The following is a 24,884-nucleotide window of genomic DNA, read 5'->3' as shown; positions in this document are numbered from 1 at the left end:
ACTGACAGAAATTAAACGAAAAAAAAACAACAACTTTGCTTTCTTTATTGAAGCAAAGAGCGGGATTTGAAGTTAACGCATTTAGTATTACTCAGCGCAAAAACCAAATAGGCTGTCATGCCTATTGAGTTTTTTTTATTTTTTATGCTATATTAGATTGAATGTTTTCCTGGAATTGGAAAATCCTTGACAAATCAGAATTCAAACCTTCAAGTTTGTATGTCCTTTCTTAAGATAGCATGTTCATGTCTCAGAGATACACCAAAAGCCTGCGCAGTTCTTATCTGCTCTTTTTTGATATTTCTCGATGCTCAGTCGTCATGTAAATACTTCCTTTCGAACGTACTGTTAAATTTAAATTACTATCTTAATTACTGTCCGATGCTATTCAATTAAATTACTAATAGATTATCTCTTAGAAAAAGTCATTCTGAAAATTACAGCGACACGTTGCCAATTATGTTTCTCTCTGTTTTCATGTTTCTCCTGAATTTCTTGTTGTTAAAAGAATAGATAAGTCAATTCGATACTTAGTAAGCCGGCTTAGAAAAAAAATTGTTTTAAAGAGATCAAACTTCTCGAGCTTGGTTGGGATAACACGCAAGTACTGTCAGCTCCATTGTAAGATTTTGTTAGGCGTTGATGTTTTCAGGAAACCAGTTTTGTGTTTTCGGGAAAGTTCATAATCCGCAAAAAAAAAATACAACAAAACTCAGACTTATGGGCAGCATTGTACTCTTTACCTTGGATAATTCCTTTAGTTTTTATTTGGAATTCTACTCTTTTCATCTGTCAATTAACTCTTTCATTTCTAGCTTTTAGATACCGCCACCTGTCTAATTGACATTATATATATCTATATGAAACGAAACTTGACAGAAGTATTAGCTTTTGAATGGGCTGTCAATAAATCTTATACAATATGAGTTTTGATACGATATATATATATAAAAATATATAACGAGGTTAATTTGATGCTTGGCTCATTCGGCTCGAATGTCCGATAACCCGCACATTCGTGTTTTAATGGTAGAAATCCCTTGGTAAAATTTGTACAAAGACCTGACCCTGTATTTAGGGATTTATTGTCCCTTCTAAAAAAATTCTGGGAGACTGCGAGGAAGATTTTATAATTCCTATTTTTTTGTTCCCATTTACTTAGGGCAATTAATTAGTTACTTAGGGCAATAAAAATCACTTGAACATCGATAGAAAATGAGATAAGCTTTGCTCGCTTCAATCTTTCAAAATTCTCGAGAATTTTTCGGATTGACCGTTTTTTATGAGCTTCCCTTAAAAAAAAGTCATTTGCTAATTTACAAAGCTTTCTCTGGAAGAAGGTTTCGAGGAAGCTTCGTTTGTCCTTAAGAATTCCAAAATGTGTTAATGCGCCATTCAGAATGGAAATTGTCGCAGTGACTGAAAGAAGTAAGACAATCCTTTATGTCGAAGCTCTACCGAGGTGAGCCATTCTGGATTTGACCACCCTTCCCAAGCTTCTGAATTGGGAAGAATTCTTTGGAGAGACATTTTTATTTTGTTGAATTGGTTATAAGACCAAAAACATCCTTTCTGGAGTTACGTCTCCCCTTGAAAAAAATCGTTGATTCAGTCCTGCTGGATCTGTACATTAAAGTTCTGTGTTCTCACTTGCAAGAACGCTAAAAAAAAGTAAAATTGGTTATCTTTATAAGAGCCTACTATATTTCCTAATTTGTAAGTGTAATTAAAAAATATCAAACAACCAGGATGGTATCTTGGTTGTTTTAAAGAAAAAAAAAAAATGTTACCTGGACGAGCTACAAAGAGCATCCATAACTATAGGGTCAGGGAGGCTGAGAGCTGGTTGAATTAATGATTACTTACAAATTACTGATTAGCAGCTACAAGAGGCCTAAGCATTCTGGTTTACATTTCATGTTTACAACGCTGTTCAAATTTTTGCATTTCAAATTATATACAATGATGCTCATAGAGCAGCAAAAGGGGGTTCCCGCTTTGATATTCTGGTTGTGAAATTTATTTCTTTCTTTTTGTCAATCTATTTCTACTATATTTTATGCTTTGAAATGAAGTACAGTCATATTTTATATACGATGAAGTGCCAATTGCTGTGCATGTTTTCCCTGATTTGTTTTGGAATATAATAAATACGTAGAACAAAATTAGCAGTAATAAATTTGAAAATATAATGGAATACAGAAAACAAGTTGCAGAATACATATTCAACGTGGGAGGAGAATGGAACCTTCCCTTTAGAATATTCTGGACAAAAAGCATGCCTTTTCAACTTTAAAATCCCCTTGAAAAAGTCCTTATCCCCCCCTCAAACACTTGGATATGTGTATGTATGAGATCGGCCCGCTTGATTCGCAATATCATTTGACTGCACCACTTAAATAATGTGTACGTGTTACGGAAGCTAATGGCGAAATTTCAGATAACTGTTTTTTTTGTTAAATTAATAAAATAAAAATGAATTTCCAAAATATTGGAAACTCTGAACGTGACGCGGAGTCCAATGAAAATGAAATATTACCTTAGGACTGAGTTAAAAAAGGTTCTTATGGATATAAGACAAAATGTGTCATAGAGAAGCTTTGAAGAAAGACCAAGTGGCTTTTCGTTTTAGTTGGTCGGATTATCAGTAAAAATACAATTCACCTCAATTCGCATTGCCGATTAAGAGCCAGTGCTCAACCATCAAATTGTCAATGAGAATGATATTCAGGCAAAAATTTTAAATTGACCTTTTTGTCTGGATTGATCGAAATTATCCTCCTTGAAAGTGGCAGTAAGCGTTGATGAAAACAAGCATAGTTTGATATTGTCTATATTGTTCCAGCAGACTTTTTTAATGGTGCAAATAAACTTGCCTAATTTTTACTATCTAAATTTTCCTTTGCTTATAGCCTATAACCTATTATAGAAGTATGTTTTTCGTACCGCTTATTGTTTGACATACGGTCAGTCAAACGAGTCCTAATACTATCCTTACACAATTCCTTTAGATAACATTTAATAAATCTTTCTCTTCCTTTCGATACATCATGCCCCAGAACCAATCTCGACAACTGTCATTGCCAGTGGTTCACAGACTTATCTTCCTATTTTCCCAAACTGTTTCCAGATATGAAAAACACCTTGGGCCTCGGCTGTTCTACTTTTATATCATCACTGTATCCATCATCTTCACGAATAATGCTACCCATACAAGTGAAGCTGTCAACTTTATCAATATTCTCGTTACCCAGCATCTACTACTACTACTGCTAACAACTTACTGCAGCACCAAGCCGCCTGAAGCCAACACTACACACGCTCTTCCTCCATCCCAATCTGTTCAAAGCCTCCTTCTTTACCCCTCCCAGGAAGTTACTATTTCCCTTACGCCTTTTTTTTATGAGAACCTCCCACCCCAACCGAGGACGACCTGCTTTCCGTTTAGTTCTTGACGGCTGGCCGAAAAGGACAATCTTCGGCGATCTATCGTCCTTCATCCGCAGAAAGTGCCCAAGCAATCTCAACCTGTCCCTAATGATAGCACTAGAAAGCGAGATTGAGTTTCACTTTTCTTACAGCCTACTGTTTGAAATACGGCCAGTCAGCCGGGTACTCAGAACGATCCGTAGGCAATTTCTCTGGAAAACATCTAGCAAATCTTCATCCGCTTTCCGGAGCGCTCATGGTTCAGAACCATATTTGACCACTGTCATCAGTGTAACACTCTTATCACCTCTCTTATATAGTGGTTAAATTAGGGTTTTCGTAAAATCGCTAGGTGCAAACCCCTTTTTCAGAAATAATGTTCATAATCTTCAGTGACTTATTTCTAACCTCAGAGCCATCGTATTTAAGAAACTCATTTACCGAAGTTTAAGTACCTGGACCCTTATTATTTTTTAATCCCTGTTAAGTACTGTCGCTTATTCTTCCTCACAAAACAAATCTTCCCTCAAATCGAAGGTATCAAAAACTTTTTCATCTTCTTCTATATCTTTTCCTGCAACTCTATCTTGGTTTAGTACCTTCTCAAAATGTTCTGACCATCTCTCTTTAACTCTTTCTTTATTACTAATTGTCTCGTTCTTATCTTTAACTGGTACAAGTCCGGATTGACCACTCCCTCTCAATTTATTAACATGCTAGTACAATATTTTACTATTATGCCGTCTAGCTGCATCTCCCAGATCCTCGGTAATATTATCCTTCGCCTTCACTTAACACCTTTTTTAGTTATATTTTAATGCATTCTCCACTTTCTTTACATTCGTCTTGTTTTCATATGATCTGCCACTCAGATAATTCTTGTACAAGCCCCTTCTCCTTTCTATTAAACATTAAATAAATAAAAAACAAGTTTTTTTTAACTGAAAGTAAGGAGCGACATTAAAACTTAAAACGAACAGAAATTACTTCGTATATGAAAGGGACTGATCCCTTCACAATGCCCCGCTCTTTACGTTAAAGTTTTAATCTTTCTCTCAACTCTACTTTTTAAAACAGTAAAAAACTTTAGCGTAAAGAGCGGGGCGTTGAGGAGGGAGCAGCCCCTTTCATATATGAAGTAATTTCTGTTCGTTTTAAATTTTAATGTCGCTCCTTAGCCTACTTTCAGTTAAAAACTTTTTTTTTTATTTAATTTCTGAACGTTTTTGAATTACTGCATGTTTTGATTTTGACTCTCCGCAGATGAATAATTCAAACGAAATTTGTATATATTTTTTTTTTTTGGCTAAATGGCTTTCTCATAGTTTTGGTCGAATGATTTTGAGAAAAAAAGGAGCGTGGGAGGAGGCCTAGTTGCCCTCCAATGTTTTGATTACTTAAAAAGGCAACCAAAACTTTTAATTTTTATCGTAAAAGACATACGTAACTTAGGAGTTAGCTTACGTAACAAACTTCCGTATTCGTAGGTTTTTATTACGTATATGAGGGGGTTCACCCCCTCGTCAGTACCTCGTTCTTTACACTAAAGCTTAAATTTTGTCCCTATTTCTTAAGAATGGCCATTGAATCACAGAGGCCGTAGAATAAATAGTTGAAATTACCAAAAGTACTTTAGCGTAAAGAACGAGGCATTAGGAGGAGGTGAACCCCTCATATGCGTTATAATTTCTATTCGTTTTAAGTTTAAATGCTGCTCCTTACTTTCAGTTGAAAGAACTTTTTCATATTTATTTTGTCACCTTTTTTTTAATAATGCTAGAAAATCCTGCGCTCCGTAGGCCTACATGGAAATTTTCTTCCCCCATGACAAATTCCTCCATGGAAAGTTCCCCCAACATATCCCCCTCTTCTCAACGCTCCCCCCCTCCCCAACCGAAAAATCCCCTTTAAAACGTCTATACACTTCCCAATAACCATTACTATATGTAATCACTGGTCAAAGTTTGTAACTTGTAGCCCCTCCCACGGCAACTGTGGGGGAGAAAGTCGTCTCCAAAGACATAGTTATAAGGTTTTTCGACTATGTTGAATAAAATGGCTATCTCAGAATTTTGATCCGGTGACTTTTGGAAAATAATTAGCGTGGGAGGGGGCCTAGGTGCCCTCCAATTTTTACTTAAAAGGGGCACTAGAACTTTTCATTTCCGTTAGAATGAGCCCTCTCAAAGCATTGTAGGACCACTGGTTCGATACGATCGCCCCTAAAAAAAAAAAAAAAAAAAACACGCATCCATGATCTGCCTTCTGACAAAAAAAAAAAAAAAAATGCAAAATTCTACATTTTTGTAGGTAGGGGCTTGAAACTTTTATGCTATTTAGGGGGTGTTTCCCCCTATTTTCTAAAATAAGGCAAAATTTCACAGGATCGTAACTTTTGATGGGTAAGACTAAACTTGATGAAACTTAAATATTTAAAATCAGTATTAAAATGCGATTCTTTTGATGTAGCTATTGGTATCAAAATTGCCGTTTTTTAGAGTTTTGGTTACTATTGAGCCGGGTCGCGCCTCAATTAAGCCTTGGTTCATTACCAAGAACTGTTTGATGAAGCTTTTTCACTAATGTTCCTAGCTGCGCTCCTAATTTTCTTTCCTAAGAAACCATCCGCAACTTCTCAAATTCTTTTCCCAAAAATTATTCCATCCATCTTCTAAATTGTCAAATTTTAAACTCGCCAGTTAGTATCAACTGTTCCTGGAAAGTTTTTCTCGAATTGTCATCCTGTAGTCTATTAACATCATAACTTTCCAGGAGGTAGTTACCCTTCCGAAATTTTAGCTTTAAATTTACATTAGACACTACTGGATGATGATCTTTACTTTTAACATCAATAACAGCACTCCTATGCGCTCTAGTATCTTGTATTGATCCTACCAGTCTTTGGCTTACAATAACCCAATTTATAAGGTTTGCTGTCTTATTATCACGTGAATACCACTTATAAGTGTTTTCATTTACTTTCATTTGTTTTATTTTCATTAACAATGAAAAAGGAGAGATTATTTTTTAGAAATTATTTATGAAAAGTTTTCAACGCTAAAAAAAAAAACTCCAAGTGAGCTTATTTGTTCTTGGAGTTTCTTTGATGCCATATAATGAGATCCCCAAAGTAAACAGTAAGTGTTGAAATAGATTGGGAAAATCTATTTCTCAACCAATTTTGCTCAATCTCGTAGTGGTGTCCAGAAGCCAACTGTTCAATTTGTTTAAGGTCAGAATTTCTGGGTAAGAAAATTGCAATATTCTCCGTTATCTTCATAGCACACTTCATGACCTCGAATGGATCAACTGGCATTGTCTTGAAATCAAATGGATTTTGGTTCAGATATTCTGGTCCTCCCCAAGGAGTGCTTATAAAAACAACATCAGCTTGTAAACTACTCGAGACCTTAAAAAAGTCGCCAACTATAAATTCGATCCTATCCTCGACTCCGTAAACTGCTGCATTGTTGCGTGCCATCTCAATCTTCATAGGATCTATGTCAATAGCAATCACTCTTTCGCACACCATTGCCAACTGAATAGTATTTCCACCGACTCCACAAAATGCATCAACTACCAAGTCACACCGACAGCGCTCAGCAATATGCTTTGCTGTTTCTTCACACGTTGTCGAAAACCACGCTTCTCGATCTAACAAAATCCCTTCATCGAATTTCTTAAATATATCATATCGCTTTTTCCAATATTTATAGTAACTACGTTCAACTTTCATCCACTCTGGAGGCCATTTCTTGCAGACTTTACCGTCTTCAACGAAAAGACGTGAATTATATTTCTTGTGTGATTTGCCTTTTTTTGTCTGCAATAATCCTATTTCCAGTGACTCAATGTCACGAATCAGGTTAGCTTCTTTCTCGTCACCTCTTTCCGCTGTTGAAAACGTTCTTACATCTTGTTTTGAAGTCTGATGCCCCCTCCTCATTTTATTCGCTTTATAGTTAGTCATAATGAATTTGTTTATAATCAAATTAAAATCGGTATATTTGAGGTTATATTTTCTATGACCCTTGACTAAATTTAAAGATTTTTATTAATTTGAGATTAATGTAGGGCAATTAAATTTTTGTCAAAAATCAGTTGGAAATCGATTTGAAGATGATTTGCATTTTATATAAAACTGCTTTTGATTGAATTATTTAACAAATTACGGAATTTCTTCAAAATATTATGATGACATAGTATAACCTTTTTTGTGACATCATAAACATACCTTAGAGAGTCAATAACTAATAGACCAATTAAGACTTTGATGCTTGAAAGGGGTAATAAATTTCTTCACAATCATTCCCTGACTGCATTAAAATCGATCATATTTTTCAGAAGCTTTTTCAAATACTACGATGTTTTCAGTAAGGCTAAGCTAATAATCACACAAGAAATATAATTCACGTCTTTTCGTTGAAGACGGTAAAGTCTGCAAGAAATGGCCTCCAGAGTGGATGAAAGTTGAACGTAGTTACTATAAATATTGGAAAAAGCGATATGATATATTTAAGAAATTCGATGAAGGGATTTTGTTAGATCGAGAAGCGTGGTTTTCGACAACTTGTGAAGAAACAGCAAAGCATATTTTTTTTTTTTGTGTGTGTGTGTTTGTGCTGTAGCATTGGTGATTTCTCTTTTCATGATATATATATATATATATATATATATATATATATATATATATATATATATATATATATATATATATATATATATATATATATATATATATATATATATATCTATATCTATCTATATATATAAAAATAAGTTGTCTGTGGATCTGTGGATCGTGGATCAGGTGACGTCATGTTTCGGCTGACGTCATGAAATTAGTTGCCATCATTTTTGCTTTGAAGGTGACGTCATTCAAGTTATATAAGACATATGTTCGCGTAGAATTCTATTAATGTTTAAGTTTACAATGACTGATGAAGATGCTCAAAGAGTCTATGCCAAAAAACTTGCTGCTGATAGAGAAAGTCAGAAAAGAAAGCGTGCCGAGGAATCAAAAGAACAACAAGGAAACAGGCTTGAGGCTAAAGAACGCAAAACCGCGCAGTTAGATGAAGATCCACCTGGACAGCGAGAGTCAAAACATATTAAAACTGAAAATGATAGCGATGATGATTGGGTTTGGGATTTTGACTTGGATAAGGTCATCAATGACTACCAGATTTTAGTTAAAAAAACAAAGGTTCGGCGATATGTATTTCATAGTGAAGCTGAAAAATAAAGAAGAAAAAGAACTGGGATACCGGGACACAAATGACGACCGGGACACAGGGAATATAAATGACGACCATGACACAGGTATTTAAGAATATCGTTCAAAGACAAATTTTTAATTGTAAGAAGACCGTTGAAAGAGAAATTTCTAATTGTAAAATGACTGAAAAACCTACAATGGCAACGGTACCACCATCGAAGTAGATAACCAGTGGGTTTACGGCCAACCTACCATCTTCAAAGATACCACGATAGGAAGACTCTACACCGTTCACCCCAATCAACATGAATGCTTCTTTCTACGCCTGCTTTTGGTGAATGTACCCGGTCCGACATCCTTTGAGTATTTGAGAACTGTAAACGGTACTATACATGACACTTACCGTAGTGCATGCCAAGCTCTGAATTTATTGGAGAATGACCAACACTGGGATAACTGCATCAATGACGCGTGCGAAACGTCAACCCCAAGTCAAATTCGTACACTTGCTCTCCATCAGCTCCTACAGAGTTATGGGAAAAATATAAGTCAAAAATGTCCGAAGATATACTCCATCGAAAACAGTTAGAGACGTCAGAAATGACTTTTGATTTTACATCAGAAATTTATAACGACACTTTAGTTATTATAGAAGATTTGTGCGTACGTATGGCAAACAAACCTCTTCAGGATTTGGGAATGCCTTCACCTAACCGTATCGCTGCTGTTTCGACATGTGTAGAATTGGATCGTGAACAAAGTTACAGTACGAGTGATCTATTGTCGTATGTACAAAATAACATTTACAAGTTAACGTCGGAACAAAAAGACATTTATGATACGATAGACTCAATTTCAGGACGTATACAACTACCTGCTGATTTCTGTAGTTTAGTGACGTCCAAAAATGAATTGATTGAAAAAGTATTTCCGAATATTTTAAAAAATTATAAAAATAATAAATGGCTTTTAGTTATTATAGAAGATTTGTGCGTACGTATGGCAAACAAACCTCTTCAGGATTTGGGAATGCCTTCACCTAACCGTATCGCTGCTGTTTCGACATGTGTAGAATTGGATCGTGAACAAAGTTACAGTACGAGTGATCTATTGTCGTATGTACAAAATAACATTTACAAGTTAACGTCGGAACAAAAAGACATTTATGATACGATAGACTCAATTTCAGGACGTATACAACTACCTGCTGATTTCTGTAGTTTAGTGACGTCCAAAAATGAATTGATTGAAAAAGTATTTCCGAATATTCTAAAAAATTATAAAAATAATAAATGGCTAAGCGTTTGCATATGACGTCATTATTAGTGCATACGGCTTTGTATATGCACAGACAATGGGAAAGCCAAGAATGTTGTATATTCGCAATTTTTACGTAGTTTAACTCCTGCAGACGAAATGAATGCTTGCCTGAAAAATTCTAATTTATGGGCACACGTAAAAATATTAAAATTAACTACAAATATGCGTGTCCGATTGCAAAACGATGATTCTGGTCAAACATTTTCAGATCAATTGCTGGCAATTGGAAACGGAAAGCTTCCAGTAGTGGGAAAGCCAAAAATGTTGTATATTCGCAATTTTTACATAGTTTGAAACACATATATAAATCTATCTATATTCACAGGTGGGACACAGGGACACAACTACAATGGCGCGTAACTAATATGGCGCGTAACGACTTACGCGCGCGGGGGGGCTTGGGGGGGCGCGAAGCGCCCCACCAACTAGGTGTTGGGGTGGCGCGAAGCGCCACCCCAACAGCTAGTATATATATAAAAATAAGTTGTCTGTCTGTCTGTCTGTGGATCAGGTGACGTCATGTTTCTGTGTCGGCTGACGTCATGAAATTAGTTGTCGTCATTTTTGCTTTGACGGTGTTTGATTTTTAATTATTAACGTTCATTAACGGTATTTGAACGCAAAACCGCGCAGTTAGATGAAAATCCACCTGGACAGCGAGAGTCAAAACATATCAAAACTGAAAATGATAGCGATGATGATTGGGTTTGGGATTTTGACTTGGATAAGGTCATCAATGCCTACCAGATTTAAGTTAAAAAAACAAAGGTTCGTCGATATGTACTTCATAGTGACGCTGAAAAATAAAGAAGAAAAAGAAAACTGAAAAAAGAAAAAAGGTAAAAAACTAAAAAAAAACTAAAAAGAAAAAACACTCAAAGAGAAATTACAGACCGGGACACAAATGAGAAATTATAGACCGGGACATCGGGACATAAATGACGACCGGGACACCGGCACATAGGGAATATAAATGACGACACTCAAAGAGAAAGCGACCGGGACACAAGTAATGTTCGGTTAGCAATCACCATCAACAAAGCACTGGGACACAAATGACGACCGGGACACAGGGAGTATAAATGTCGACCAGGACATAAGTAAAAAAAAAACCAAAAAAACTAAAAAAAGGTAAAAACTACAGAAAAAATACTAAAATCTACTACCAGTGTTGACGCGGGTCGAAATCTCAAAGGGCGATGCACAATAAATCAACATTATTGTGCATTTTGTTCCTTTGACCGATTAAATATAAAACAGTTTTTTCAACTGAAAGTAAGGAGCAAAATTAAGATTTAAAAAGAACAGAAATTATTACGTATATGAAGGGGGTTGCCCCCTCCTAAACACCACGCTCTTTACACTAAAGTTTGTTACTACTTTTAAACAAGAGCTAAGAGCTCATATGGCACTTGTGACGAGGCGAGAAGAGCTAAGAGCCAAGAGATCATATGGTACGAGCTCTAACAAAATTCTATGAATCAATAGATTGATTTAAAAAGGAAAATAAGAGGCTTAATGCCGGTCAGGATTTAAAATAAGAGCTCTGAGTCACGATGTCCTTCTAAATATCAAAATTTATTAAGATACGATCACCCACTCGTAAGTTATAAATACCTAAATTTTGAAATTTTTCCTCTCCCTTTAGCCCCCCAGATGGTCGAATCTGGGAAAACGACTTTATCAAGTCAAATTGTGCAGCTCCCTGACACGTCTATCAATTTTCATAGTCCTAGGGGTCTCTCGAAAACAGGCCTAGCCGTTCATGGCATGTTAGAAAACAGGTTTCTTGCGGCCATGCCAATTTCATTAAAAAAGACACAAATATCGAATCCGGGCACGTCTTAGACCTGACGTCACAAAACTCGTTTTTCTTAATAGGCTAATAGGAAGGTGATGACATGCCGGTTCTAAACCAAAAAGGACGCTTTTGAAAAGTGGTACGTTTAGGCGCTACGTCAAAAAACTGGTTTTTGTTCCATAAGCTAATATGAACCAATGGCAAATGTATTTTCGCTTAATAATTATGGGTCCGCTGGAATTCAGTGGTACAATAAATACTTTGATCAAAAGATGGCAGTTGAGAGATAAATTAATGTCTAAAAAAGGGATGTCTTTTAAATTTAGGATTTATAAATGACTTCTTCTGAGGTGTAGGATCTACAAAAATAAATGTAGATATTTTATTTAAAAATATATTTGTTCATTTATGTATAAATTATATTTTTGGAGGATATTGTACAGAAAATTTAGTTAAACTTTGTAGATGGTTTTCGTTCAAATAGGATTTTTTTTTTTTTTTTGCTTGTTTTATATCTAGTGGGACTATTATTGAAACGGATTTATATGGCCATATTCCTTGGAAAAGGGCAATTCTATCCTATCTGGAATTATTGTTTTATCCTCATATCCTTTCACTCTATTCGGTCAACTTTACTTCACCTAGCCTTTGTCTCATACCTATCTAGTACTCGTTGGCATTGAAAAAAAAAATTAAAAGAAGCATTGAATCGATAAACTTTATTAGAAACAAGAGACTGTTTTATAAAATACACAGTCTTTTCTTCTTTTACTCACAGATTAAACTTTCTGATCTGGTACAGAGAATACTTCCGTTATCTTTGGTCCTTGGATTCGTTACAGCTGCAAACATTTTGTAGCCTTAAAGAAAATGAAAGATTTATAGTCCTATAATATCAACACTAACGGACATTTAACAAATTATCGTAAAGCCTCGAGGGTCATACTTCGGCTAAAAAATTTCGCTTGAAATCCAACCCTATTCTGTAGTTTTGATAAAAAGATAAAAAATCGAAATAATAAACAAAGCAAAAGATACAACCAAGTATAGGACACTTGATTCATGAAATGACTTATGTAATAATAATAATACAGGCCAGAAATAATTTAGAAACCCTCTAGGAAGCTTAAAAGCTGGTTTCATAAAATGAAAGATATATTTTCAATTACAATTTAGTCATTTGATTTGTTAGATGAAGACTCAAATTTATGAGTTTCAAAAATGATTTAGATCATATTTAATATGATGCTCTGTCTGTAGTGACTTGTCAAAAATTATTATTACATTTATTATTACAGATATCTTGACTAAAATGAGAAGCAAGAAGGGTTTTATTTTTTGAGATTATATACCCTTCTGCTCTCCAAATGGCACTTGAGATATTATTTTTCTTGAAAGAATACAAACCTGTGGATGTTGATCAGGCATGAAAAACGGCACTTAATGTGTAAAAACACTAAGCCATGCATTAATGTAATGGATATTAAATGAAGGTTTTTTTTTCTGAAAGTAAGGAACACCATTAAAACTTGAAATGAACAGAAATTATTGTTTATGAAGGGTTTATTCTCCTTTTCCGTACCTTGCTCTTTACGTTAAAGCTTTTAAGTGCTTTAAAAAAAAACTTCTTTTCTAATTAAGCGACCCGTGTTTCAGTAGTTGTTCTTAAAAAATTGTGACAGTCAAATTAGCGTACATAGCAACGTATTGAGGGGGGGCGGCAGCCCCTTCATATACAAAATAAATTATGTTCATTTGTTTTAAAGATCTTTACTTATAGTTAAAAAAAATCATATTTTTTAATTCTTTTAAATCGCCCCAGGTAGAAATTCCTACAGAATTTTCCCCCAGAAATTTCACCCTCCATGAAAAATTCTACCACAGAAACTCGCCCCAACCACAAAATATCCCGCTCCGAAAGTGTCTATGCTTCCCAAAAACAAATTATATACGTAGATCTTACAAATTTCATAGCTTAAAGATGTCGGAAAGGCCTTAAATACAATACGTAGTTAAGATACAGATTGTATATTCTGCCCTGCAAAGATACTTAGGGATATGCAACCGTTTTTTACGCGTTTCTTTAAGTGATTATAACGGTAAAACCTATTTGTTTTAGAATGTCAAGATGGAGTTCATTCCATCAGAATCTTAAAATTTAGTCATTTTTAAATAACAAATTTGTAATTTTTTGTACCTTTTATTCCTACAAAACAATAATTGTAACGGATATTAACTGAAGAAGTCTTTTTTGGAAAGTAAGGAGCAAAATTAAAATTCAAAACAAACAGAAACTGTTTATGAAGGAGTCGCTTCCCTCCACAATGCCTTGCTCTTTACGCTAAAGCTTTAAGGACTTTACGAAATGCTTCCTTTTCTATTCAAACGACCAATGTTTATGCAGCTGTTCTTAAGAAATTTGGACAGTCAAACTTCAGCGTAAATAACAGTACTGAGGAGGGGGGTATTCCCTTCATATACAAAAGTAAATCCTGTTCATTTGAGTTTTAATGATCTTTACTTTCAGTTAAAAAATCTGTTGTTTTTTTTTATTCTGATCATTTTTAAATAACGCCCGTAGATTTGGTTCACTCTTCTTAAATATTTCCTTCTCACAGGAAACTCATGCGTAGGAATTTCTACCATGTAAACTAATTCCCGTAAAACCCCCTCCAGACAGTAAGAAACTCGCCCCCGTAAATTTTCTTGCGGTCGATTCAGCTTGAAAAATACTCCTTAGCATGCTGTCATTTGAAAATACTAATTTCCAATAATTTCCTCAATAGCTTCTGAAATCCTCTCTTTCCGTAAAATGGTTTTTCTGGAAATCCAAAATGAAAATAGCCTCAGAATAATTTTTCCTGAACCATCTTCAGTAAAAATCTGACTTTGGAAAGAGATTATGACAATTAAAAATAATTTCGAACAGTAATTCTATCAGATCGCCCCATGTAGAATTTTCCATGGAAAACCCCCTCCCCCAGAAATTTCCCTCTCCATTAAAAATTCTACCAAAGAAACCCACCCTAGGCACAAAATCCCCCTCTCAAAAAGTGTGTATACTCCTCTATAACAAATACTATGCGTACAGATTGAATACATTTCATAGCTTACAGGCGTCTCCCTGTGGCTTGGGGGGGTTATTTTTACTCCCCACAGTAGTTATTACCGCTCTCTCAAAATTTTGATCAGATAACTTTAGAAAACAAAGGACTAGTAAAATGTTTTATTATTTCAAATCGTATTTTGTTGATAAACAATAGGTTTGTTAGGAAAGGCCTTGAATATAATGCACACTTACGATATAAATTGTTTATTCTTCCCAACAAAGATGCTTAAAGATATGCAACCGTTTTTTTAGCTGTTTCTTCGAGTGATCATAATGGTAATATTTGTTTTAGGATGTCAAGATAGAGCTCATTCCAGCAAAATATTAAGATTTAATCATTTTTAGATAACAAAATGTCATATCAAATTTGTCATTTTTTGCACTTTATACTCCCACAAAAAAGAGAATTTGGATTAAAATTTTAAACATTAAGGTCAAAACTGTTATCGAGGGTATTTTGATATATACAATTAGTTTAAAAATATCTAAAGCTTATATAGAGCATTTAAGTTTCAGGGCACATTTGTGATTCAGTTGAATATTCATTTCCAAAATATATGTAATCCATTATCAAGAAAGAGCGACTCAGCCCAATAGCAATGGAAATTTAAAAACGGAATTTATTCGTCAAAAGCTACGGGTGTGAGGAAATTTCTCAGCTTTCTTTCCCTTTCTCAGCCTTCGCTCTTTAAAGCCTAGGAACGACGCATCAACGGATGATAGATGGAATTATCTATCAACAAAACAAAGAATGAACTATGCGTTTTTTGGAACACGTATTTCGGAACATTTACTTTGACAGCCATCATTTTTTTTTTTTTTAGAGAGAGAGAAAGATGGTTTTATTAATATAATTAAACAAAACAAGCAAATGGCCCGAAGCAAAGCAATTATCTTATGAGCAATAGGTTAGTTCAATAGAGAATGTATAGCATTGGCTATTTCAATTGAATGCTACAAGTTTTTTGTTAGATCTAAGTTTTATTTAAATACTGGGCATATACACAATATATTCTCTTTTTAATTCCCACTGTGTCGAGAATTCAAACTCAAAAATATGGGCAGAATTTCTTTGTTTCAACCCATGATTTGTAATCTGACTTTGTTACTGAATATTGAAAAAGTATTTATATTTAAAAAAACACTTATTGATGGCAGCTTTTACGAAGCATTAAACCAACTTATTTCATTGAACGAATTTACTGTTGTTAAGATGAAAAATATCCCAATTTTGTGCATATAGCTACCTAATTTGATTGTCCCGTTTGAAGGTTTATCTTTAACCTAATGATTCGAAACTAGAATAGAGATTTACACATAATACAAAGGCAAAAAACACCACAGCTTCTTTAACTTATCTTAGGCTGCAGCTAAGCAAAAGACATCATTAAAAATATGCAACTTATAAAATTTCAGAGAATAGTTTGACACTACAATCCTTCAAAACCTTCAGCCATGATTATGCATTATTTCTTCCTTCATTCGTTCTGTCCATTAATCTTCTAGGATCTTTTCGAATCCCAATTTCCTGAAAATAATGTCATTAATTAATTAATTGCTCAATATTAAAAAACACTTTCCCAGAATCAAATTTTCTGGCGACTTGGCATCCACAAATCTTGATTAGCGGTTTAATATTATTCTGATTCTATATTTGGGCTTACATTTAGTATTTTCTCTGCTGCTTACATGAAAACTATTTGAATAATTAAGTTCATTTGAGCCCATGTGAAAAGACTTTCAAGAAAAAATGATTATAATGAAAGTAGAGCGAAAAAAATCAGACGAACAGATCAAATTGCTCCTTAGCCCATGCAAAAAATCTATAAATAGCTCAAACAAGTTAACCACTGAAGTTTTCATATACTTGTACTTAGGCAAAGACAGAACTTAAAAGGAAACCCAAACCCTCTCCCCCAAAATATACATTTTATTTTGCAAAAAGTTTCACAACAAAGACTAACAAAGACAATAAAGACTAAACCGTAAAATTATAATCTAAGTGTTCTCTTTATTGTTTTTTTTTCGACTAAGATGTATTTTTGCTTAAGGGTATATAGACAGAAATTATCATAAAGAAGACTATCGTTTCTATTCCTTTTAAAGTAAAATACAAATAATTTGAAATTTAGGGAAGTATAATCTAGGAGAAGCAGTAAGGACTGTCACATTCTGAGATGATATGTCAGAGTAAAATTAAACACTAACGAATTAACAAAATAAAATGTTTTTTTCTTATAGTCATTTCTTATTATCTTTCTACCGAAGTTCCTTCATCAAAATGTTTAAATACTGTTTCATATATTTCCCTAATATTATACTGATCTGTCTGAGGAGAAGGGGGGGGGGCAAAAGTACACTGATGTGCCATTGACAGAGAAAGGTAGCGTAACTCAATAACCTTTTTGTAGCCGCTTATCTCTTCTGTAAAATTGGGATTAATCGACTAATCTTTGCTTCACGTTTTCCTACGAAAAAAATTATAACACTATAAGAGTGTGGTTGACTCAACCTGAACCAAAGTGCTATATCTGATTTAATCTTTAAGTACAAAAGAAATCAAACTTAAAGTTTTTTTTTCTTCCCCGGTTCCATCTTAGGTCTAATCAGCCAGTTTCCTTGGCGGTTCCTTGGATCCTAGGCAGTTTCCTTTGGTCTCTTCTAATTGTTATTTACGGTTTTATTTGAGTTGTTATGACATTATCAAGGTTAGATCCCTGCTTAAAGCTTCCCCAAACATAGTGTTTGAAATTATTTTTTTTTTCAAATGAAAGCATGAACTAGTCTGATGAAATTTTAAGAGGATAGAATTGTCCATGGGGAATTTTACGGGGGGGGGGTTAGTTTACATTAGAGAACTTTTCAAGGACAAGTTTCCCATGAACAAAGTGAATTTTTCATGAAGGGAAAATCAGATTTACCAGAATTATTTAAAAAATAATCAGAAACTCAATAATAGTTTTTTCGACTGAAAGTAAGGAGCATCCCTAAACTGAAAATAGTGGGAAATTAGGCCATATATGAGGGAGTTCATTAGAATAAAAAGCTCTTTCAAAAGGACTAAAAGCACTAGCATAAATAGAAAGGTATCTAGGAGCAATATAAAGAACAAAGTATGACCCCCCCCCCTTATATGCGGTATAGTTCCTGTTCGTTTTTACTTTTAATGCTGCTCCTGATTTTCAATTGTTTTTTTTTTTTATTTACACAAAAAGGAATTGACAGTTCATAGACTAAAAATAGGCACGAACTACAGATTGAATATTTGAATATGGCCATGTATTGTACTTTTTCGACGACCAACTTTCAGAAGTATGGTCAATTATGTGAACAATTTATAGAGCCTTAGCTGGAATAATCATTTTCTCTTACAGCTAGGATTGAAGCTGAATGAGTTCCGTACCTATTTCGTATATTTTGCTCAGAAAAATTCATATTTATAAAAAGCCTCAAAGCTAACATTAAATCTGTTTTGGGGAGAGGGGCACTTCAAAATTTTAATTGCTGTACATGTTAAACAACATTACATATACCTTACAATACATTTAGGCTTTATTGTTTGACGTCATCAAGTCATTTACTCTGACCTACTACACCAAATGATTACACTGTTTTTTTTGGGTCTTTGATAGACAATAACAATAGAAGAAAAAGACGGCTCTTATTGAATCACTATATAATCAATAAAAAAAAATTCGTGAATCTAAAAGAAAGACGTTTTTCCTTGGCTCGTAGATGCTTTTGTCAACATTCATTAAATCTACCCGAATCGGGTTCATTTTCTTGTTTTATTTACTATGTTTTATGGCACAGATAAAGGAATAGTATTACAAGTACCTCTTGATGTCATAATTCCTTCATTTTTAAAAAAAATTAGAGCTTATCAACGGCCCCTTTCATAACAGCAATATTATAAAGTTGGTATACATTTCTTGAAGTCAAATTTTTTTGAACATAACATACACGTTTTTTAAACGTTAGTAAATAACTTTATCCCCTGAATTCTCTGACATCTCTTGTCTTCTAATTTTTAGCTAAAGCACCCTTTTAGGAGTGGTACCATGCAGAAGATTTATATATATATATATATATATATATATATATATATATATATATATATATATATATATATATATATATATATATATATATGTCAATGCTACAAAAAGAGAACGTGGCCTATCTGATGGCAACGTTCACCTCTAACTTCTCAGCAGAAAGCTAGGCAGTTATTTTCATTAATTGGTTTAAAAGTTAGAACATTGGTAACGATCAGATTCTGATTTGAATTTGCCTCTAGGAAAAAACTCCTTGACTTTGTCCCTTCGTGTGTGCAACCGAATTCTTCTTGTTTTTTTTTTTTTTTTTTTTTTTTTTTTTTTTTTTTTTTTTTTTTTTTTTTTTTTACAGCTTTTGTAGACTCGGGTTTCAAGTGTTTTATGAATTTCCATTTTTTGTTTCGGAACTTGTCTGTATTTCATGATAAAAAATACTGTCGGTACATACCCGTGAAAATTTCATGTCGCAAAGAAAAAACGAAAATTCATTTATTAAGGCAAATGGTGATTTTTAATCTGAAGCAAAACTACACATGATGACCATTTAACAGACAGTTAGGTATAATGTCAATCAAAATTGAATGGTCATAGAATACGAATCAATAAGTTTCATATAATTCGAAACACTAGAACAGTATTAGTATTAAACACAAACTAATCATTTTTTAGCCCTGAAATTAAAAAGTAAAATGCGAATAATATTGAAAAATACTAGCATTCTCCATTGCATCAAACAGTTCGTGGCAACAAGCTGTAAGTACCGGGTGACCCGGATCAAGAGTAATCGAAACCCTAAAACACAAATATTTGATAATAGTACATACTACAAAAGAATCGAACATTCAAGTTGATTTCAAAAATATAGAGCTCATTAAGCTTAATGGTACCCATTAAAAGTTACGAGCCAGTGAAAATATGACCTATGTCTGAAAGAGGAAAAGCAACCAAAACAGGTTATCTAAATGGAAATCACACCATCATATTCAGCACATCAAATAACCCTATTTTCAAGTTTCAAGATCCTATATGCCAAAATGCGGAATTAAAAATTTTTACCACAAACAAAATCACGTATGTGTTTTTTGTGTTTGTTGTTTTTTTTCCAGGAGTGACCAAATCGGACAAGGTGATCCTATAAGATTGGGAGACGGCTTACATACATTCGGTGCAAAAAGAAAGAACTAAATTATTTTTTGCACAATTTACCTTACTTCTCCGCAATGCGGTTTTAAGTTATAAATAAACATGGACTTACCCTTGCGCAAAGAAGAGTACTTTAGAAACTATTTGAAAGGCCATTTTTGAGCACATCTCAACATTTTGACTCTTGACTAGCTAAATTTTGCTTCAAATTTGACATCTCTCAATCCAAAACAGATTCTTTTTCTCAAACAGCCACATTTTCATGAAAAATGAAAAAGATGAGTTTCCTTATAATTTTTTGATACAATAAAATAATATTATTAAGTATTAAGCCTGTGATTTCGTAGTTTCCTCCTATAGAAATTATAAATTTACTTTTATTCTAAGATAAATATTCTATGATGATTGAAACAAGCAAGCATAGCAAAATAAATTATGGCACTGAGATTAGTGTAAGAAGGTGTGCTACATTAATACAGTTCTAAAGTGTCTGGTAATGGTCTGTCTTTCTCGTTCAAACAGTAAATTTGGAATAAATCAATGTATTATGCTCTTGTGTCAGTTGCGGTTTTGGCCTAGCGGTTCCTTGAACCCTTCTTGAAATAATATTATTGAATTATAATCAAGTAGGTGTGGGCAAGTCTTGTGGGTGCAAACAATTTGTGCATAGAGCAGAAAACACTTCCTTGGCCCATTAGCGCTATCGACCAACGTAATCGAAGGCAGCTCGACCAAGGAGTTATCCGACTGCTCCAAGTGTGGTATTTTTATTGTGTTTGAGAAAGTTTTGTGGGTGCAAATAATTGGTGCATAGAGCAGAAAACACTTCCTTGGCCCATTAGCGCTATCGACCAACGTAATCGAAGGCAGCTCGCCCAAGGAGTTATCCGACTGCTCCAAGTGTGGTATTTTTATTGTGTTTGAGAAAGTTTTGTGGGTGCAAACAATTGGTGCATAGAGCAGAAAACACTTCCTTGGCCCATTAGCGCTATCGACCAACGTAATCGAAGGCAGCTCGCCCAAGGAGTTATCCGACTGCTCCAAGTGTGGTATTTTTATTGTGTTTGAGAAAGTTTTGTGGGTGCAAACAATTGGTGCATAGAGCAGAAAACACTTCCTTGGCCCATTAGCGCTATCGACCAACGTAATCGAAGGCAGCTCGCCCAAGGAGTTATCCGACTGCTCCAAGTGTGGTATTTTTATTGTGTTTGAGAAAGTTTTGTGGGTGCAAAAATTGGTGCATAGAGCAGAAAACACTTCCTTGGCCCATTAGCGCTATCGACCAACGTAATCGAAGGCAGCTCGCCCAAGGAGTTATCCGACTGCTCCAAGTGTGGTATTTTTATTGTGTTTGAGAAAGTTTTGTGGGTGCAAACAATTGGTGCATAGAGCAGAAAACACTTCCTTGGCCCATTAGCGCTATCGACCAACGTAATCGAAGGCAGCTCGCCCAAGGAGTTATCCAACTGCTCCAAGTGTGGTATTTTTATTGTGTTTGAGAAAGTTTTGTGGGTGCAAATAATTGGTGCATAGAGCAGAAAACACTTCCTTGGCCCATTAGCGCTATCGACCAACGTAATCGAAGGCAGCTCGCCCAAGGAGTTATCCGACTGCTCCAAGTGTGGTATTTTTATTGTGTTTGAGAAAGTTTTGTGGGTGCAAACAATTGGTGCATAGAGCAGAAAACACTTCCTTGGCCCATTAGCGCTATCGACCAACGTAATCGAAGGCAGCTCGCCCAAGGAGTTATCCGACTGCTCCAAGTGTGGTATTTTTATTGTGTTTGAGAAAGTTTTGTGGGTGCAAACAATTGGTGCATAGAGCAGAAAACACTTCCTTGGCCCATTAGCGCTATCGACCAACGTAATCGAAGGCAGCTCGCCCAAGGAGTTGTCCGACTGCTCCAAGTGTGGTATTTTTATTGTGTTTGAGAAAGTTTTGTGGGTGCAAACAATTGGTGCATAGAGCAGAAAACACTTCCTTGGCCCATTAGCGCTATCGACCAACGTAATCGAAGGCAGCTCGCCCAAGGAGTTATCCGGCTGCTCCAAGTGTGGTATTTTTATTGTGTTTGAGAAAGTTTTGTGGGTGCAAAAATTGGTGCATAGAGCAGAAAACACTTCCTTGGCCCATTAGCGCTATCGACCAACGTAATCGAAGGCAGCTCGCCCAAGGAGTTATCCGACTGCTCCAAGTGTGGTATTTTTATTGTGTTTGAGAAAGTTTTGTGGGTGCAAACAATTGGTGCATAGAGCAGAAAACACTTCCTTGGCCCATTAGCGCTATCGACCAACGTAATCGAAGGCAGCTCGACCAAGGAGTTATCCGACTGCTCCAAGTGTGGTATTTTTATTGTGTTTGAGAAAGTTTTGTGGGTGCAAACAATTTGTGCATAGAGCAGAAAACACTTCCTTGGCCCATTAGCGCTATCGACCAACGTAATCGAAGGCAGCTCGACCAAGGAGTTATCCGACTGCTCCAAGTGTGGTATTTTTATTGTGTTTGAGAAAGTTTTGTGGGTGCAAACAATTTTTGCTGCTGCAAGTTTATTGCTTATTATGCAATTTTTGCAAGGGGTTATCCGACTGCTCCGAGTGAGGTTGCTAATAGTTTAAAGTTAAAATTGAACCACTAATTCATCCAAAGCAATTCAGCAGTATGTCATGGGGATCTACAACAACATGCCTGATTTGTATGCATGATCTTATCCTCGAACATTTGGTTCACAGTATAGGTAAAATACAGTTGTAAAATGTTTCTCTGAACATTACACACATTTCACAGGACGAAATTTAGGAAGTTTTCCAATACGTCAGAGCCATGCTCTAATTTGCTACTTGGTTTTCTATCGGAAACCTATGTCGTTGCACATGCACAAATTCAGGTTTATGAAGTGTGTGTGGTAAGAAAGTAGAGCTTATGAACGGCTCCTTTCATAACAGCAATATTATAAAGTTGGTATACATTTCTTAAAGTCAAATTTTTTTGAACATAATATATACACGTTTTTTAACCGTTAGTAAATAACTTTATCCCCTGGGTTCTGTGACATGTCTTGCCTTCTAATTTTTAGCTAAAGCACCCTTTTAGGAGTGGTACCAAGCAGTAGATTTATATATATATATATATATATATATATATATATATATATATATATATATATATATATATATATATATATATATATATATATATGTCAGTGCTACAAAAAGAGGACGTGGCCTATCTGATGGCAACGTTCACCACTAACTTCTCAGCAGAAAGCTAGGCAGTTATTTTTACTAATTGGTTTAAAAGTTAGAACATGGTAACGATCAGATTCTGATTTGAATTTGCCTCTAGGAAAAAACTACTTGACTTTGTCTCTTCGTGTGTGCATACGAATTCTTCTAGTATTTTTTTTCTTTTTAACAGCTTTTGTAGACTCGGGTTTCAAGTGTTTTATAAATTTCTATTTTTTGTTTCGGAACGTGTCTGTATTTCATGATAAAAAATACTGTCGGTACATACCCGTGAAAATTTCATGTCGCAAAGATAAAACGAAAATTCATTTATTAAGGCAAATGTTGATTTTTAATCTGAAGCAAAACTACACATGATGACCATTTAACAGAGAGTTAGGTATAATGTAAATCAAAATTGAATGGTCATAGAATAAGAATCAATAAGTGTCATATAATTCGAAACACTAGAACAGTATTAGTATTAAACACAAACTAAGCATTTTTTAGCCCTTAAAATAAAAAGTAAAATGCGAATAATATTGAAAAATACTAGCATTCTCCATTGCATAAAACAGTTCGTGGCAAGAAGCTGTAAGTACGGGGTGATCCGGCTTAAGAGTAATCGAAACCCTAAAACACCAAGATTTGATAATAGTACATACTAGAAAAGAATCGAACATTCAAGTAGATTTCAAAAATATACAGCTCATTAAGCTTAATGGTACCCATTAAAAGTTACGAGCCAGTGAAAATATGACCTATGTCTGAAAGAGGGAAAGCAACCAAAACAAGTGATCTAAATGGAAATCACACCATCATATTCAGCACATCAAATAACCCTATTTTCAAGTTTCAAGGTCCTATATACCAAAATGCGGAATTTAAAATTTTTACCACAAACAAAATCACGTATGTGTTTCTTGTGTTTGTTGTTTTTTTTTTCCAGGAGTGACCAAATCGGACAAGGTGATCCTATAAGATTAGGAGACGGCTTACATACATTCCGTGCAAAAAGAAAGACCAAAATTATTTTTTTGCACAATATACCTTACTTCTCCGAAAATCGGTTTTAAATTATAAATAAACATGGACTTACACTTCCGCAAAGTAGAGCACTTTAGAAACTCCATTTGAAAGGCCATTTTTTGAGCACATCTCAACATTTTGACTCTTGACTAGCTAAATTTTGCTTCAAATTTGACATCTCTCAATCCAAAACAAGTTCTTTTTCTCAAACAGCCACATTTTCATGAAAAATAAAAAAGATGAGATACCTTATAATTTTTTGATACGATAAAATAATATTATTAAGTATTAAGCCTGAGATTTCGTAGTTTCCTCCTATAGAAATTATAAATTTTACTTTTGAAATATTCTATGATAATTGAAACAAGCAAGCATGGCAAAATAAAACATGGCACTGAGATTAGTGTAAGAAGGTATGCTACATTAATCGAGTTCTAAAGTGTCTGGTAATGGTCTGTCTTTCTCGTTCAAACAGTAAATTTGGAATAAATCAATGTATTATGCTCTTGTGTCAGTTGCGGTTTTGGCCTAGCGGTCCCTTGAACCCTTCTTGAAA

The 24,884-nt window shown here is 34.6% G+C and overlaps 1 protein-coding gene and 1 long non-coding RNA gene across 9 annotated transcripts in view; one reads left to right on the top strand and one right to left on the bottom strand.

Annotated features, from left to right (window-relative positions):
- The window catches only part of LOC136027069 (ensconsin-like), a 171,168-nt gene that overhangs the window by 48,126 nt on the left and 98,158 nt on the right, over positions 1-24,884 (top strand). The gene's annotated exons all lie outside the window — the stretch shown is intronic.
- On the bottom strand, positions 16,210-22,466 carry LOC136027068 (uncharacterized). Its single transcript, XR_010617486.1, has 2 exons — positions 20,191-22,466; positions 16,210-16,405 (listed from the first exon to the last, which is right to left on the bottom strand). It is a non-coding gene; the product is annotated as an uncharacterized LOC136027068 (long non-coding RNA).

Source organism: Artemia franciscana, chromosome 5 (assembly GCF_032884065.1).
Source record: "Artemia franciscana chromosome 5, ASM3288406v1, whole genome shotgun sequence".
Taxonomy (NCBI): Eukaryota; Metazoa; Arthropoda; class Branchiopoda; order Anostraca; family Artemiidae; genus Artemia; species Artemia franciscana.
Note: the sequence above shows the minus strand (reverse complement) of the source record. Positions and strands in the feature narration are given on the sequence as shown.